Below are 20,069 nucleotides of genomic sequence, written 5' to 3'. Positions count from 1 at the left end.
GGTGATCTGCAGTATCACGGGGAATACAGATGTATACCAGATTATATGTGATCTGCAGTATCACCGATAATCCGATACACTCGCTAACCTCTGTTCACCTGAGTAGAGTGTAGTGTTTGGTGTAACAGTAATACAGAGGACTAAGCCTCAGTGCAGCAAGGAGTACTGCACAGATTCCTTCCGCAGACCTGAGCTCTCCAAGACGGGAGGAGTCAGACTGACAGTAGGAAGGCTGATCTGAAAGTGACACTCTGGAGAAGGTGTCACTGACAGGACGAGGAACCGCCTCCAACAGTGAGGTCGGTTCTCGAGGTCGGACAAGCCAGGTCGTACACACACGGACAGATAACGTACAGTATTGTAAAGCAAAGGCGGAGTCAAGGTACAGGCAGGGTTCGGCAACAGGGTATCAGAAATATCGAGGTACAAGATCAGGAGGCAGAAACAGAGTCTAAGGACGAGCCGGGGTTCGGCAACAGAGTATCAGAAATATCGAGGTACAGGATCAAAGTTTCAGGAGGATAGTCAGGCAGGCAAATAGGTGATAACAGATAATCACAATCAAACTAGTACTTTAGCTATCAAAAGAATCTAGCTAAGTGTAGGATTACAGCTCCAGCTGGTCCCGGCACACTTGCGGATCTGACTACGGATCTGGGTGCTTCCACTCTGAATCCAGGTGGACTATGAGTCCCAGCCACACCAGAACTGTTTAGCAAAGTCTCGAGTGCGGGAGCCGCCTCTGATGCGGATTCCGTCGTTACCAATGCGGATTCCGCCGTTACCAATGCGGATTCCGCCGTACTGCCTTTGCGGCATGCGGCGTTTTTTCCACGTTGTGACGCCATGCTGGACCCGGAAACAGCCGCCTCACCTTGAGAGACGGCGGCTTTTCCGCGTTTCCTTACAGTACCCCCCCCCCCCCGAGGAGTGGACTCCGGACAACTCCTACCAGGTTTCTCGGGGTGTAAGGCATGAAACTCCCTCCTTAACTCGTCTGCATGCATGCGTGAGCCCGGTACCCATTGCCTCTCCTCAATGCCGTACCCTTTCCAATGTACGAGGTACTGTACCGAGTTTTGTACCGTGCGTGAATCTAAAATTTTTTCCACTTCATATTCGGGTTGGGCATCTACCAACACAGGAGGAGGAGGAGTGGGGCCCACCTGGACTGCTGGTTTAAGAAGAGACACGTGGAAGGACCTTACCCCCGCATGCTGGTGGGAAGGTCAACGGTATAAGTAACATCATTGATCCTCCTGACTACCGGGAATGGACCCACAAACCTGGGACCAAGCTTGTCAGAAGGTTGTCTCAAGGTCAGGTGACGGGTTGACACCCAAACCAAATCTCCTGGTTGAAATTTCCACTCTAACGAGCATTTTTTGTCAGCCTGACCTTTCTGACTCTGAAATGCTTTTACCAGATTATTCTTAATGGTCCACCACATGTCCTTAAATGATCTTTGCCAAGCCTCCAAGGCTGGAAATGGAGTGGACGCAATTGGCAACGGAGAGAATTTAGGTAGTTTACCGGTTACTATCTGAAATGGACAGAAACCTGAGGAAGAACTCTTTAAGTTGTTGTGGGCAAATTCCGCATAAGGTAAAAATTTAACCCAATCACTCTGCGCCTCGGCAACGTAACATCTCAGAAATTGCTCTAACGATTGGTTGACCCTCTCCGTCTGGCCATTTGTCTGTGGGTGGTAACCCAAGGAAAACAACAGTTTCATGCCCATATGGTGACAGAATGCCCTCCAAAATTTTGAAACAAACTGGACTCCCCGATCGGATACTATGTCTTCTGGAATGCCATGCAGTCGGAAGACATGGGTGATAAATAAATCGGCCAGTTCCTGGGCCGAGGGGAGTCCCTTCAGGGGCACGAAGTGGGCCATTTTACTGAAACGGTCGACCACCACCCAGATGACCGACATGCCTTCAGACCTAGGAAGCTCTCCCACAAAATCCATGGACAAGTGGGTCCATGGTTCACTCGGGGTGGGCAAGGGCTGCAGTGTACCTACAGATGCCAGCCGGGAGGGCTTGCTTTTTGCGCACACCGCACATTCCCTGACAAACTCTTTGCAGTCAGCTGCTAGCGAAGGCCACCATGCACATCTGGCCACGAGATCTTGCGTTCTAGACGCCCCAGGATGTCCCGCATTTTTATGAGAGTGGACCATCTCCAAGATCTGGAGACGGAATGGTAACGGGATAAACAACACCCCGTCTGGTTTCCCTTCCGGGATATCCTGCTGGAAAGGACTCAAAGTCTCCTTCCAGTCCTCCCAAGTCTCAGTAGCGGCTAACACCACTCTTCGTGGGACAATGGTCTCGGGAACAGAGGGCTGTGCTGTCTCCGGCTCGAAACACCTAGAGAGTGCATCTGCCTTGGTATTCTTACTACCTGGCGTGTACGTAATCAAGAATGTAAACCTCAAGAAAAATAGAGACCATCGAGCCTGCCGAGGGCTTAACCTTTTAGCCCCCTCGATGTATTCCAGATTCTTGTGGTCGGTATAAACCGTGATAGTGTGCTCAGCTTCCTCTAGCCAATGACGCCACTCTTCAAAGGCCAATTTGATGGCTAGGAGCTCCCTGTTGCCTATATCGTAGTGTCTCTCTGCTGGAGAGAACCTCCGGGAAAAATAGGCACACGGGTGTAATCTACCCTGGAGACCAGAACGCTGAGACAGCACAGCCCCCACCCCGACCTCCGAGATGTCTACTTCAACAATAAACGGGAAGGAAGTGTCCACGTGTCTCAGTATGGGCGCTGAGCAGAACAACCCTTTTAAAGTAGAAAATGCCTGTAAGGCCTCGGGAGGCCAATGAGTGGTGTCTGCCCCTTTTTTAGTAACGCTAGTGAGGGGTGCGACTACTGCGGAGTACCCCTTTATAAACCTTCTATAATAGTTTGCAAACCCCAAGAACCGTTGTAACGACTTTAACCCCACCGGCTGCGGCCACTCCAGGACCGCGGAGACCTTGGCAGGGTCCATAGACAGACCTGAGGTGGAGATTATATATCCCAGAAAGGCAACCGACGTAACCTCAAAAATACACTTCTCGAGTTTAGCGTATAACATATTCTGCCTCAGTTTGTCTAATACAATCCTGACATGGGTTCTGTGTTCAGAGAGGTTGTTAGAAAAGATGAGAATGTCGTCTAAGTAGACTAAAACGAACTTCCCTAACACCTCCCTAAAAACCTCATTGATGAGTTCCTGGAAGACGGCCGGGGCATTACATAACCCGAAGGGCATCACCCTGTACTCGTAATGCCTGTCAGGGGTATTGAAGGCCGTCTTCCACTCGTCGCCCTTTCTGATACGCACCAGATTGTATGACCCCCGTAAATCTAGTTTTGAAAATATCCTAGCCCCAGTGACCTGTGTGAATAAATCGTCTATAAGTGGCAACGGGTAGCGATTCTTCACTGTGATTTTGTTAAGGCCACGATAATCGATACAAGGCCGTAAGCCCCCGTCTTTCTTCTTAACAAAAAAGAAACCTGCCCCAGCGGGTGACCGGGATGGCCGAATGAAGCCCTTGGCCAAGTTCTCTCGGATATACTCCTGCATGGCTAGTTTTTCGGGGCCAGATAAATTATACAAATGTACTCTTGTCAAAAAAAGTGCGCTCAATAGTGCAATAATTCCGCCCTCTATTCAATCAAGGGCCTTTAACGTATCTATTACCAAAACCCCCCTCAAGGTGTCTATGCACCACCGATCAAAATGTCCACCTGTAAATGAATTCTCTGAAATAAAGTCCACCTGTGAAAAAAATATTAAATATACTATATTGGATCGCAGTCCTCTTGCACCAAACATACAAGTGTACCAATCTTATCTTCCCACGGACACTGCGCTCTCAATGGATTCTCAAGTATTCCAATCCTCTGTGCTTTTGTACTCCGATTCGTGAACATAGAAAAAATAAACAAATAAACATAGCGTGACTCTGTAATTAGCATATGAATCCACCACGTGTTTTTAAATTCTCGTGTGATGCCACCACAAACAGGTATCACAGCTCCTCACCCTCTATAGTGGCTGTCAACCCACAAACAGCTTAAACGTTTAATTCTCCAGTGATTTTACAGCCTTTCACCTTCCATCGTGTTGTGCTGCATAAACATCACTAAGATCTCCAGCCTCTCACCTTATATAGTTGCTGCCAAACTATAGGTCAGCTATAGCGCTTAATGGGTTCCACTCCCGTTGTTTCCACACCAATTCATATCTCCTTTCCAACAATGATCCATCAAGTTTACAACCTATTGAATGCTCCCATAAAGTTATGCACATATAAGATCCAAGACGAGCTGTAGTCCAGTCCACGTCCTTAAGCTCCGCCCAACGCGTTTCGTATCAAATACTCCCCTGAGCCCCTGATGAGTATTTGATACGAAACGCGTTGGGTGGAGCTTAAGGACGTGGACTGGACTACAGCTCGTCTTGGATCTTATATGCGCATAACTTTATGGGAGCATTCAATAGGTTGTAAACTTGATGGATCATTGTTGGAAAGGAGATATGAACTGGTGTGGAAACAACGGGAGTGGAACCCATTAAGCGCTATAGCTGACCTATAGTTTGGCAGCAACTATATAAGGTGAGAGGCTGGAGATCTTAGTGATGTTTATGCAGCACAACACGATGGAAGGTGAAAGGCTGTAAAATCACTGGAGAATTAAACGTTTACGCTGTTTGTGGGTTGACAGCCACTATAGAGGGTGAGGAGCTGTGATACCTGTTTGTGGTGGCATCACACGAGAATTTCAAAACACGTGGTGGATTCATATGCTAATTACAGAGTCACGCTATGTTTATTTGTTTATTTTTTCTATGTTCACGAATCGGAGTACAAAAGCACAGAGGATTGGAATACTTGAGAATCCATTGAGAGCGCAGTGTCCGTGGGAAGATAAAATTATACAAATGGCCTCGAGGAGGCATACAACCAGAACGAAGGTCAATAGGACAGTCAAACGGGCGATGCGGGGGCAATTTATCCGCAGCCTTGGGACAGAACACATCAGCATAATCCGAGTACTGTTCCGGTACACCTTCTACCTGTACCCTGGTTTGACCTAATGTCAGCCTCCCCAAACACTGCTGGAAACAATGAGGTGACCATGCTGTTAACTGCCCTGTGGCCCAGTCTATCTGCGGAGAATGAATTTGTAACCACGGCATGCCTAGGATAATGGTGGAGGTTGACATGTGTAACACAAAAAATTGTAACTGTTCCCCATGCAATACCCCTATGGTGAGCTTCACCAGCGGAGTCTGTGACAGGGCACGATTCCGTTGCAAAGGGGAATCGTCCACTGCCGTGACCTGAATGGGGGGTCTCACGGGAGTGAGTGGTAGACCCAACTCCTGAGCAAATTCGAAGTTCATAAAATTAGCCGCTGAGCCGGAGTCGATAAAAGCTTCAGTGGCTACAGACTTATCATCCCATGTGACAGTACAAGGGAGAAGCAATTTTCTTTCATTAAGGGGTGAGGATTGTGTGCCCAGGGTGTCACCCCCCACTACTCCTAGGCAGACCCGTTTCCCGACCTGTTAGGGCAGTTTTGCACCCTATGCCCTGCTGCAGCACAGTACAGGCACAACTGTTCCGTCATTCTCCGCCTTCGCTCCACCTGGGTCAGTTTCGATCGACCAATCTGCATTGGTTCGGGCGGAGGCAAGGCCAGAGAGGGTGAGACAGGCGGAGATGGTGCTGCTAGGGGTGTAGCAGATGGTGCCGCATAAGATGTCACCCTGACACGGTGACTGCCCCTAGTCTGCCTCTGATGGCGTAGCCTACGATCAACTCGAATGGCTGATGATATGGCCTCATCGACTGTCTTAGGCTCGGGTACCGTTAACATTAGGTCGGAAACCTCCTCCGACAACCGGGACAGGAAGTAATCCATCAGGGCAAAATTGTCGAATCTGGCGGTGACTGACCATCTACGTAATTCTGCCGCATAATCCTCGACCGAACCTCTACCTTGCCGCAAAAGTTTGAGCTTCCGCTCAGAGGACGCAGCAAGGTCAGGGTCGTCGTAAATTACGGCCATGGCCTTAAAGAATTCCTCTACCGAGGTCAGAGCAGTATCGGTAGGAGGCAGGTTGTATGCCCATGACTGGGAGTCACCAGTCAGCAAAGTTTTAATAAAGGTGACCCGTTGGGTCTCAGTCCCCGAGGATCGGGGTCTCAACTCGAAGTACGATAACACTCTACTCTTAAAATTCCGGAAGTCAGACTTGTGGCCGGAAAATTTATCAGGTACAGGCATGCGAATGTCGTCACTAGGAGGGGATCGCACTGAATCAACTGACGTCTGGAGGGTTCGCACTGAGCCTGAAAGGGCATCGATTAAGGCTTTGTGCTGGCCCAGTGCTTGATGGATACTGTCTACCGAAGTGGCAAGCACAGTCAGAGGATCAGCGCGTGTTTCCATCTGTTTTTTGGTCTGGCGTTCTGTAACGATCGGTGAGCACAGAGAGGATCTGATTACCGGTGATCTGCAGTATCACGGGGAATACAGATGTATACCAGATTATATGTGATCTGCAGTATCACCGATAATCCGATACACTAGCTAACCTCTGTTCACCTGAGTAGAGTGTAGTGTTTGGTGTAACAGTAATACAGAGGACTAAGCCTCAGTGCAGCAAGGAGTACTGCACAGATTCCTTCCGCAGACCTGAGCTCTCCAAGACGGGAGGAGTCAGACTGAAAGTAGGAAGGCTGATCTGAAAGTGACACTCTGGAGAAGGTGTCACTGACAGGACGGGGAACCGCCTCCAACAGTGAGGTCGGTTCTCGAGGTCGGACAAGCCAGGTCGTACACACACTGACAGATAACGTACAGTATCGTAAAGCAAAGGCGGAGTCAAGGTACAGGCAGGGTTCGGCAACAGGGTATCAGAAATATCGAGGTACAAGATCAGGAGGCAGAAACAGAGTCTAAGGACGAGCTGGGGTTCGGCAACAGAGTATCAGAAATATCGAGGTACTGGATCAAAGTTTCAGGAGGATAGTCAGGCAGGCAAATAGGTCATAACAGATAATCACAATCAAACTAGTACTTCAGCTATCAAAAGAATCTAGCTAAGTGTAGGATTACAGCTCCAGCTGGTCCCGGCACACTTGCGGATCTGACTACGGATCTGGGTGCTTCCACGTATGTGATCGCAACGCCAGACAAGGAGCAAGGGAACAGCCAGCAGTATATATACACAAGGACCTTTCCAGGACCTCCCTAATTGCTGGACCAATGGGAGCAGTGGAAAATGTCAGCTGACCCCGCTGGTCAGCTGACTCCCTTCTGACTGTTATTTAAACTCTGCCTCTGTGCGCGTGCGCGTGTAACTCTGAATCCAAGTGGACTATGAGTCCCAGCCACACCAGAACTGTTTAGCAAAGTCTCGAGTGCGGGAGCCACCTCTGATGCGGATTCCGTCGTTACCAATGCGGATTCCGCCGTTACCAATGCGGATTCCGCCATACTGCCTATGCGGCATGCGGCGTTTTTTCCGCGTTGTGACGCCATGCTGGACACGGAAACAGCCGCCTCACCTTGAGAGACGGCGGCTTTTCCACGTTTCCTTACAGATGCCCCCTCCCGCGTGCAGTGGCAGATCGGAAAGGTAGTGACAGCACTGGAACTAGGAGAATGAGAGAGGAGCAGGAAGACTCTATAGGACCCGGGGCTTGCGTACGTACAAAAAGGGCGCCCGGACAAAAAGGGCGCGGGGTGTAAAGCTAATTAATAATCATTAATAGCATTTATAAAAATAGTGTGCTATATTTCGTTTACAAATAATGTTTTACAAAATTATAAATCATTAAATAATGTTTATGAAATCGGCAATTGTGAAAACGTTAATCTTCCCTGTTTCAAAAGTTAAACTTATAATTATGTTTATTAAAAAAAACAATAATATATGTTTAATTGTTATAATTGTATATTATTGTGAATAACCTTCATTTATGGTTTGTTCTTATAATAAAATCTGAAAATATTCTTTATAACGATGATATAAATATAACTACGTTCGTAATAAGTGTTGTAAAACATTAGTAAGTATTACTAAAATTTTACTAAAACTATACCTAAGCCTACTCTCACACAGAACCCTCCCTGTACCTATCCCTAACCCCTAGACCCCCCTGGTGGTGCCTAACCCTAAGACCCCCCTGGTGGTGCCTAACCCTAAGACCCCCCTGGTGGTGCCTAAACCTAAGACCCCCCAGGTGGTGCCTAAACCTAAGACCCCCCTGGTGGTGCCTAACCCTAAGACCCCCCTGGTGGTGCCTAACCCTAAGACCCCCCTGGTGGTGCCTAACCCTAAGACCCCCTGGTGGTGCCTAAACCTAAGACCCCCCTGGTGGTGCCTAACCCTAACCACCCCCCTTACTGATCGCTTTATTATGTGGATAATAATGTTTTACTAATTGTGGCTGCAAAAAATATATTGCAATTTACGTTACGCACTGATCGCTTTATTTTGTGAATAATAATGTTTTACAAACAGTAAGGGATAAAACTTTAAATAATGTTTTAATTAGTTAAATAAGATAAATATGTTAAGTATTTTTATAAACGTTATTCGGCACGGGTGCATTTTATAAACTTAAATCACCACAAGCACAGTTATAAATCATTAAAAATCTCCTGGCGCCGTTTGTAAACGTTATTTAACTCCGGCGCCCTTTTTTCCTGCTCGGCGCCCATTAAACGTTATTTATTATGAGAGTGAATGGCGGCGCCCTTTTTGTCCACTAGCTGCCTGCGCCCTTTTTTCCCGCTTCCCCGGGGCTTCCCTCTCCATATGTAAGTATCTGTTTCTTTGTTGTTTTTTTTTACATTTACTTTAAGAAGGTAAACTTCTGTTTTGCACAGCATGTTATAAAGGAAGCTTTTTGGTTTCTTCCAGCCCCTTACACACTTCTAGGAGTTCTGGTTCACAATGAGTTTCCTCGGCAATCTATAACACTGTAATGAGTAAATGCAGTTGTGCATGAAACAGGATGCCAATGTCTGAACTTTCATTTAAATGCATTTTTAAAAATTGCCAGCAGATGGCGGAAGACACCAAAAATAGAATTTATTTTCAAGCTCCAGAATTTTATGAAACACTTTGTGGTATAATGGTGTGCTTGTGCTGAGAACCGATCTGAAAAACGCTAGATCAGAGCGGTTTTCCAAGCGTTTTTGTTACAAAAGCTGTTCAGTAACAGCTTTACTGTAACACTATATGAAATATGCTACACAAAAACGCTCCAAAAAAACGCTAGGCATGTTTAGAAAACCTCTCTAAACATGCCTAGAATTGCTCTGAAATCTGTTTCAAAAACCTCTAGCGTTTGCAGATCTGCTAGCGGTTTTTGGTGTGCACTGGACCTAAGAATTATTTTTTATTTTGGTCAAATATGTTTTGCACGCAATGTTATACAAGGACAGACAGTATAGATCAGTGGTCCTCAAACTAAGGCCCGCGGGCCAAATGTGGCCCCTGAGGCTTTTTTATCGGATATCCACACACAAAATGTATTACTTATAGATGCGGTCAGCTACATCTTTAATATTGGTGGTCCATATAGGATAGCAGTGCTGGCACCACCCATCCACATGGAAGCCAGAAAGCAGTAATTCGCTGGTTTCCAATCAAATTCCACATCAGGTGACACTGCTGTCCAATTGGACTGCAGGTTGTTACCTGGGTATGCTTCACTGTCTGGCCAGCAAAGACTTCTACATCATCTTATGTATACTCCGGCCCCCCAGCAGTCTGCAGTATGTTGACCTGGCCCTCGACCCAAAACGTTTGGGGACCCCTGGTATAGATCATTTCATATCAAGGACAGCATAGGAATTAACATAATTGAAAAACGTGATGAAGCATTCATTTTCCAGGTTAACTTCTGTGCAGTGTTTTCAAGCAGTTTCAGAGATGGCGTGGTTTTGCATCAAGCAGGACTACCATCTGAGGGAAGAAACTGTTCCTGTGCCTGGAAGGGTTTTTTTGCAACTGACCTGTATCTCTCCCCTGAATGCAGAAGTTGGAAAATGGAGTGTGCAGGGTGCGATAGGTCTGAGGTAATCTTGGTCGCGTTCTTATTGCATCTGCTAGTGTAGAGATCCTGCAGAGAAGATAAACTGCAGCCAATTATTCTTTCTGCTGATGGTTGATGCACTGCAGTCTCACTTTCTCCTGTACGAATCGTGAGCCGAACCAGACAGTTACAAATTGATGATGTGTCGGTGGATTCAATTTAACTTGAAGTGAAAAACTGCACCATTGTTTTCTGTGATAGGTCCGATATTTTCAGCTTTTGTTATAGTTTGAGGAATGTGTGAGTTAGTGTGCACCCCTCAATGTTTGCACTTTTTTTTATGTAAAAAAAAAAAATCAATAAAATTATTTGTTAAAAATTTTTGTCAGGTAATGGATGAGAAGGAATGTCACAGGCTGCTGCTGGGGCTGATTGGCAAAAGATCAGAAACCACAGGGTGCATGGTCCAAAAACAGGCAGTGTGCAAGGGTGGTAAGTCAGTGTGGCATCAGCGTTGGGATTCTCATCTGCCCTCCAGAGCATGGTTGGCAGAGGCTCACTTGCTGCTGGCACCGGAATTACACCGTTATTATAATATGGCCCCGCCTGTTGCCGGCAACCAAATTACGCAGTGAGCACCACTATAGCAGTAATTCATGTTATGGCGCCGTGCAATGCCCAAATTACCTGTTTCGCTTCTGCAGGGCTCTGGAGTACCCACTCATTTGCTATTTTGTGTGGTTATGAATTTAATCAGTCTTATGGTGCCCACTGCCCATACATGGTACAATTTTTTTCATTTTTTTCGTTCAGATAATTTAGTTAGATTATTCTTATTTAAAGATTTTTCCAACATGTCCGATTGGATTTTTATTGAAAGAACTGCATAATCATTCCTTTTTCATGATCACAAAAAAAAAAAGATTATTTTCTATTTTCATTCAATTGGATCATTTTGGTGGAATAAACAGAAAAATCGAACATTTTATTGTACTATGTATGGGCATCTATACAAGTATTGCATAATTGTCCAGACATTCAGTTTACCCTCGATCGATCGCCCTCCCCCACGTACGCTCGTGGCCAGAGCCGAGAAGACACAATGGCTCGGTGACTGTTCAGTCACCGAAAACGAAACTAGCTGCCTGTGGGGGATTGGTGGATCGGTTCGAGATGTGGGCATTTGCTCTATTTGGTAACACTAGGAAAGGCCCTCTGGCCAAAACGTTGTGTTTTTCTGCTACTATGGTTTGAATGAACAGTGCTATTATTGCATAAATCCAGGTCAAGATCCAGACCCGGACCCTTTTGGTGGATCCGGGTATGTACTGGTCGACTCCCTGGTGTGTGATATTTAACAGTGGTGTGAGCCTGTGGACTTTGCTTTTTCTTCTGGTCAAGACTTGATTGATCCCTCAGACCACAGCTTGGGGCCTAGTGCTATAAATACGCATCGCCAGCCTGCAGGCTAGCTGCATGTATCTGTTGTTATGGAGGGGGGCATAGGGACAATAGCATGGCATACAACCAGAGTGGGAGGGATAGGAAGGAGAACAAGGGCCTTGGCCTGTGCTCCAATGCTATGATCCAGCAGTCCGAATGTCTCGCTGACGCATCGTCTTGTCAGGCTAGAGTTACCAAGTGGAGGATCCTTATCTCCTTCTTGACACACTAGTAGTAGATTTTACAGGAACGGGCAATCCCAAAGGGTAATCACTATTTTTAAAAAAAAATCTCTGAGAGTGATATTCAAACAGAAGGAAAAAAGAAGAAAGGTCCATTCAAAACAGGTAAACTTTATTAACATAACAAACATACCGTATATAAAAACTGAAGTACAATGGCCACGACACTTGTCCGTTTCAGCCCTAAGCAGGTCCTTTATCAAGCTTTTAGACTGAGAAATATGTTTTCCTTGCAAATGTATATAGTACAGGGTATAAATCTTTATTTGCCAGGAATGTGGAAGATGCCATGCCTGCAAAGGGGGTGCTCGTTTACCTGTTTTGAATGGACCTTTTTCTCTTTCCTTCTGTCTGGGTATACCCCTCAATTAGTTCTTTCACACTAGTAGTAGAAGGGCAGATTTCTCAAAACCAGCGCATGTAAAACTGCTGCAAAGCAGGTGGAAAAGTGAAGCAGAACAACCAATCAAAATCCTTGATCTTGGCTTCTGCTCCATTTTTGCACTCGTTTTGCTCCCATTTGGTTTTGATAAGTCTGCCCCAGAGTATATTTAGGATCAGAGCGTAACTACAGAACATGGAGACCCCCAGCAAAACTTTTATAAGGCCCCACTAATGCTCACATCCATTCAGGTTCGTACTGAGCCGCCGAAGTGCCGATGGTACCATCGGTGGGCCCCGACCAGCCCGCCTCCTGAGGGCCTCCAGAGCTGAGGAGGGGGGCACAGCGCAGGAAGGGGGGAAATTGTGGACAGAGCAGCCGCGAGGGGGGGAAGCCTCCCCCCCTCCCTCACCTAGGGGCCCCCCCTTCCGCGCTCCCCCTCCCTCCAAAATTGAGCCAGCAGCAGCGGTGAATAGCTTACCGGGTTCAGAGCGATAGTGCTGCGTGCCGCTGGGCTGGTCTCCGTCTCTAATTGCATTTTGTAGGGGAATCTGCCGCCAATCTAATTGCATTTTCTGGGGATATCTGCTGCCTATCTAATTGCATGTTGTGGGGATATCTGCCGCCAATCTGATTGTATTTTGTAGGGAAATCTGCCGCCAATCTGATTGCATTTTGTGGGCGTATCTGCCGCCAATCTTATTGCATTTTGTCGGGAAATCGGCCGCCAATCTGATTGCATTGTGTCGGAAAATCTTTTGCCATTTGACTGCTTGATGAATTATCATGAGGCATGTAACTACTTGATTATGTAAAATGTATCTGGTCAGACCTAATCTCTGTGAATAACACCGCTACTTATTTTGTGTTTTGTTTTTTAAGTTTGCCTATGACTCATCATGACCACGCCCATGTTCCAGTGCGTGGTGACACTCATTTATTTATGCTGCGGCGCGCTGCTCGCACCGCATGTGGACATATCCCTATTGGAGACTGTCCTCAGAAGTGCTCACATTCTATTCCCTACCATAATCATGCAAAATTTCTAGAGTACATGTATATGTGAGCCCAAAATGGGGGGGAGTGGAGGAGGAGAGGGGATTGGGGGGAGGGGAAGGAGGAGAGGGGGCGGGCCCCAGGCTGAAACTTCCTTGGTTGGCCCTTAGTGTCCCAGTCCGACCCTGCATCCATTCCCTTACCTGGTGACCAGGGGCGTAACTACAAATCAAGGGGCCTACCGTTGAAACTTTGATGCCCCCCCCCCAACATTTACACCCCTTCCCTTGCCTACCAGTGATGACCCTCCCAGCCTGGGGGCCCATCTTGCAAGGGTTCTTAAAACAAGTGTAGACATTTTAATGTCCACATCTATAACAAGTGTGGCCACAAAAACACCTGATCTGAAGGTTGGACCCCTTTATTGGACGGAGTGAAGTAGTAATTGGGGCCCCGCTTACAGCTCTGGGCCCCCCTGCGGTCCCCTCTAGTTACACCCCTGCTGGTGACCCTCACAGCCTGCACACTCATAATAAGTGAAGCCACAAAAACACCGGATCTGAAGAATAGACCCCTTTATCTAAAGGAGAGAAGTAGTAGTTGGCAGGGCCGGAGCTACCGTAGGAAAAAATGGGCAATTGCCCCAGGGCCCCAGAGCCTGTAGGGGCCCCCAAGATGTCCCTCCCCATCTTAACTGTTGCTTCCCAGGGACTCTACAGAGTCTGTTAAGTTGGGAGGTGATTGGGGGAGGGTCAGCAGCCAGCTCAGGGGCCCAGGAGGAAAATTTGGCTGCAACAAAGGGCCTCTAATGCTGCTTTTTGGTCGGTGCCGATGTCTGTTGCGGGGCCCAGGGCTAATTTTGCCCTAGGGCCCAATTGTTACTTGAACCAGCCCTTGGGCCCCCCCTTACAGCTCTCCCCTGGGACTTGCAGTGACTGATCCCCTTGTAGTTACGCCCCTGTTTAGGATTTTAGTCTGCTGTTATTACACAAATGATTATACGGTCGGAAGAATGTCAAAAAGCTTGCTGCAGTCATCTAATCACTCTTGCGCCACTCCCCCTGGACTCAGCAAATTTATCACGAAAAGAGTCAGATAAGAATAAACAACAGTTCTTGCTGCAGCACACATACAGTATATCCATGTTCATTGTGGGTTAATGGTTTACAGCAATCCTACTGCCAGGCACCAGGAGCCCACTGATGGGATGGGTTGCCCTGGCACCAGTGGAGTTAAGTATCTCTTCCTAAGAGGGCATAGGGCAGAGAAATAGTGAAAGAGCTGAATCTGGCTTCAGCTAAGTTTCTAACACAGTAAACCGCTCGAACCATTGTCAGAAGCAGTGGGGGAGAGCTGTAATGGCTAGTCAGACAAAAGATTGGTCTGTCCGTACTTTGCGTCTAAAACGGGGTACCAAGGAGGGGGCAGAGGGTGTAATTTAGGTTAGTAAATGTCTGCAAAACAATGGGACCTTGTATTCTTCTGTCCAAGTTATGCCCACTGGAAAATTCTTGCCTGGTTCCCTTGTGGAATAACTCTAGGCAGGTCTCGGCCTACGTTAGCCTAAGCTGAGAATGGAAGTGCCGAGTCTGCTTCCAGACAAACAGCGGATTATGTGCGGCCACAATGCAAATGTCATGGAATAAGGGTGGCATCGTGATTTATAATGGAAGGAACTGTGAAGCAGAGCCAAGGGCCATAGCACACTGTGTAACACAGTGAGTGCTCTGATTAATTGTTGTCTGAGAGAGGCCTGTGGAAAGTGCATTGACTAGGCTGGAAACAGCAGGTTAGGAAATAGAAGCATTTCTAAGGGCCCGTTCACACTTAAAATCCCAGAACGCCGGCGATTACCGCCAGTGTTTTGCGGGAGTGATTTTCCCTCGATTAGCGCAGAAAAAGCACTGGACACTGCGGCGGTTTTGGAGCGATCGCGATTAGCGTGCTATGCACGCTAATCACGAACGCTAATCGTGGAACGCTCGTTGCTGGCAAACCGCTGCATGCAGCGCGGTTGCGGTTATCGCTAACCGCAACCGCGGCAGTGAGAACACTGCCACTCGCTACATTGTGTAGCGGTTCTTGCAGAACCGCTAGCGGTTTGCCGTGAGCGGGAATCGCGAGATTCCCGCTCAGGTGAGAACGGGCCCTAAAGTGTTACAGTACTTCTAGCTACACACACACACACACACACACACACACACACACACACACACACACACACACACACACACACACACACACACACACACACACACACACACACACACACACACACACACACACACACACACACACACACACACACACACACACACACACACACACACACACACACACACACACACACACACCTATTAGCAGTATCAATGCATGATCAACATTTCATTTGATTAGATTGATCAAGCAAGTTGAATATGCAATCAAAATTGCAGAAGCACTGTTGGCTTTTTGATAAAGACTTTAGATTTGACATAGTGGATTCTTGAGGAATGTTAATTTCCAGTGAAGGGATGGTATTTATATACCAATCAAGATTGCGATATGAAAACCAACACCTTATTGACTCAATCATGATCATATCACAACTGATTAAAAAAAAAATCTAAAAATAAAATCGACATTTCCAATCCATGTTTGATCATGTAACGCTCGGTGAAGCACAGAGAGGTCTGATTACCGGTGACCTGCAGCGTCACGGGGAATACAGACGTATACCAGATTATGTGTGATCTGCAGTATCACCGATAATCCAATATACCAGCTAACCTCTGTTCACCGGAGTAGAGTGTAGTGTTTTGGTGTAACAGTAACACTTAGAGGACTAGGCCTCAGTACAGTAAGACGTACTGTACAGATTACTTCCGCAACCCTGAGCTCTCCAAGACGGGAGGAGTCAGACTGCTAGCAGGAAGTATCTTCTGAAAGTCACCCTCAGGCGGAAGGGTTACTAACAGAACGAAGAACCTCCTCCAATGATGAGGTCGGTTCTCGAGGTCGGACAAGCCAGGTCGTACACACACAGACAGATAAAGTACAAGATCGAGAGGCAGAGACGGAGTCAAAGTACAGGCAGGGTTCGGCAACGGGGTATCAGGTATATCGGGGTACAGAATCAGGAGGCAGAAACAGAGTCTAGGAGTGAGCCGGGGTTCGGCAACGGTGTATCAGAGATAACGAGGTACAAGATCAAAGTTCAGAAGAGTAGTCAAGGCAGGCAAGAAGTCATAACAAATATCACAATCAAACTAGTACTTTAAGCTATCAACAAATCTATCTTAGTGTAGGATTACAGCTCCAGCTGGTCCCGGCACACTAACGGATCTGACTAACGGATCTGGGTGCTCCCACGTATGTGAACGCAACGCCAGACAAGGAACAAATGAACAGCTAGCAGTATATATACACATATCCCCTCTCCAGCACCTCCCTAAGTGCTGGACCAATGAGGAGTGAAGCTATGGTCAGCTGACCTGCCTGGTCAGCTGACTCTCCCCTGAGAGTAATAAATTATGTTTGAGTGCGCGCGCGCGCGTCACTCTGAATCTTGTGGGACTATGAGTCCCAGCAACAGCAGCCCCGTTCTGCGGTGTCCCCGCAGCGGGGATCTGCTGGCTATCTGCCGCATTCAGCGCGGCGGTTTCGCCGCGTTCTGCGGCCTGATGCACGGAGGCAGCCGCCTCATGATGCGAGGAGGCGGCTGCCTCTCCGTGCGAGAAGTTCCTGTGTGCGGAAGGAGCCGCCCGCCGCTGGCTCATGGCGGCGGCTCCTCCGCGCTTTCTCACAGTACCCCCCCCCCCCCCCGAGGAGTGGACTCCGGACAGCTCCTTCCAGGTTTTTCTGGATGTACAGTATGAAATTCTTTCACTAACTCGTCCGCATGCATGCGATTCCCCGGTACCCATTGTCTCTCCTCAATGTCGTACCCCTTCCATTGTACGAGATACTGCACCGAGTTCTGTACCGTACGTGAATCTATAATCTTTTCCACTTCATACTCGGGTTGGGCATTGACTAAGACAGGAGGAGGGGGGGCGGGACCCACCTGGACTGCAGGTTTGAGAAGCGATACGTGGAAAGACCTCACTCCACGCATACTGGTGGGAAGATCAACGGAGTATGTGACATTGTTAATCTTCCTAGTAACTGGAAACGGACCCACGAACCTGGGACCAAGTTTGTCCGAGGGTTGTTTCAGGGTCAGGTGACGGGTTGACACCCAAACCAAATCTCCTGGTTGGAATTTCCATTCCAACGAGCGTCTCTTGTCAGCCTGACTTTTCTGACTCTGGAATGCCTTTACAAGGTTATTTTTGATGATCCACCACATGTCCTTAAATGATCTCAGCCACATCTCCAAGGCTGGGAACGGAGTGGCCGCAACTGGCAGTGGGGAGAATTTAGGCAGTTTACCGGTCACAATCTGAAATGGGCAGAAACCTGAGGACGAACTCTTTAAGTTATTGTGGGCAAATTCTGCATAAGGTAAATATTTCACCCAATCATTCTGTGCCTCAGCAACGTAGCATCTCAAAAATTGCTCCAGCGACTGGTTGACCCTCTCCGTCTGGCCATTTGTCTGTGGGTGATACCCTGAGGAAAATGACAATTTCATGCCCATCAAGTGACAAAATGCCCTCCAAAATTTCGAAATAAACTGAACTCCCCGATCAGATACTATGTCCTCTGGAATGCCATGTAGCCTGAAGATATGGATGATAAATAAATCGGCCAGTTCCTGGGCCGAGGGGAGTCCTTTCAAAGGCACAAAGTGGGCCATCTTGCTAAAACGGTCGACCACCACCCAAATAACTGACATGCCTTCAGATCTGGGAAGCTCCCCCACGAAATCCATGGACAAATGGGTCCATGGTTCGCTCGGGGTGGGTAAAGGCTGCAAGGTACCTACAGATGCCAGCCGGGAGGGCTTGCTTCTTGCGCACACCGCACATTCCCTGACAAATTCTTTACAGTCAGCGGCTAGCGAAGGCCACCAAGCACATCTGGCCACAAGATCCTGCGTCCTAGATGCTCCTGGATGTCCCGCATTCTTATGGGAGTGAACCATCTCCAAGATCTGGAGACGGAAGGGTAACGGAACAAATAACACCCCGTCTGGTTTCCCCTCTGGGATATCCTGCTGAAAAGGACTCAAAGTCTCTTCCCAGTCCTCCCAAGTCTCGGTGGCGGCTAAGACCACATTTCGTGGGACAATGGTCTCAGGAACAGGGGGCTGTGCTGTCTCTGGCTCAAAACACCTAGAAAGAGCGTCTGCCTTGGTATTCTTACTCCCTGGCGTATAAGTGATCAAAAATGTAAATCTCGAGAAGAATAGTGACCATCGAGCCTGCCTTGGGCTCAATCTTTTAGCCCCCTCGATGTATTCTAGGTTCTTGTGGTCGGTATAAACTGTGATAGTGTGCTCCGCTCCTTCTAGCCAGTGACGCCACTCTTTGAAGGCCAACTTGATGGCTAAGAGTTCCCTGTTGCCTATGTCATAGTTTCTCTCTGCCGGAGAGAACCTTCGGGAAAAATAGGCACACGGGTGTAGTCTACCCTGGAGACCAGAACGCTGGGACAGCACAGCCCCCACCCCGATCTCTGAGGCGTCCACCTCAACAATAAATGGAACGGAGGTGTCAACGTGTCTGAGTATGGGAGCTGAACAGAACAACCCCTTTAACTTAGAAAAAGCCTGTACTGCCTCGGGAGGCCAATGAGTGGTGTCTGCCCCTTTTCTAGTAAGGCTAGTGAGAGGAGCGACCACTGTGGAATACCCCTTTATAAACCTTCTATAATAGTTCGCAAACCCCAAGAACCGTTGCAATGATTTTAACCCCACCGGCTGTGGCCACTCCAGGACCGCGGAAACCTTGGCAGGGTCCATAGACAAACCTGAGGTGGAGATTATGTACCCCAAAAACGCGACCGACGTGACCTCGAAAATACATTTTTCGAGCTTGGCGTATAACAAATTTTGCCTCAGTTTGTCTAACACCATCCTGACATGGGTTCTGTGTTCCGAGAGGTTGTTAGAAAAAATGAGAATGTCGTCAAGATAGACTAGAACGAACTTTCCCAATACCTCCCGAAACACCTCATTGATGAGTTCCTGGAAGACGGCCGGGGCATTACACAACCCGAAGGGCATCACCCTATACTCGTAGTGCCCATCGGGGGTATTGAAGGCCGTCTTCCATTCATCGCCTTTCCTTATACGCACCAGGTTGTATGCCCCCCGTAAATCCAGTTTAGAAAATATGCTAGCCTCAGTGACCTGTGTGAACAAATCGTCAATAAGTGGTAACGGGTAGCGATTCTTCACAGTGATTTTATTGAGACCTCGATAATCGATGCAAGGCCGTAACCCCCCATCTTTCTTTTTGACAAAAAAGAAACCTGCCCCAGCGGGCGACCGGGACGGCCTAATGAAGCCCTTTGCCAAGTTCTCACGAATGTATTCCTGCATGGCAAGTTTCTCGGGGCCAGACAAGTTATATAAATGACCTCGAGGAGGCACACAACCGGAACGAAGATCAATGGGACAGTCGAAGGAACGATGCGGGGGCAACTTTTCCGCGGCCTTGGGACAAAATACATCGGCATAATCTGCATATTGCTTTGGTACACCTTCCACCTGTACCTTGGTTAGACCCAACGTTAGTCTCCCCAAACACTGCTGGAAACAGTGAGGTGACCATGCCGTCAACTGTCCTGTGACCCAGTCTATCTGTGGGGAATGTACCTGCAACCAAGGCATGCCTAGGATAATAGTGGAGGTGGACATCTGCAACACATAAAACTGTAACTGCTCCCCGTGTAAAACCCCTATGGTGAGTCCCACAAACGGAGTCTGTGACAGGGGACAGTTCCGCTGCAAAGGGGAGTCGTCAACTGCCGTGACCTGGATGGGGGGTCTCACGGGAGTGAGTGGTA

This window comes from Hyperolius riggenbachi, chromosome 3 (assembly GCF_040937935.1).
Source record: "Hyperolius riggenbachi isolate aHypRig1 chromosome 3, aHypRig1.pri, whole genome shotgun sequence".
NCBI lineage: Eukaryota > Metazoa > Chordata > Amphibia > Anura > Hyperoliidae > Hyperolius > Hyperolius riggenbachi.
This window is presented reverse-complemented; position numbering follows the sequence as displayed.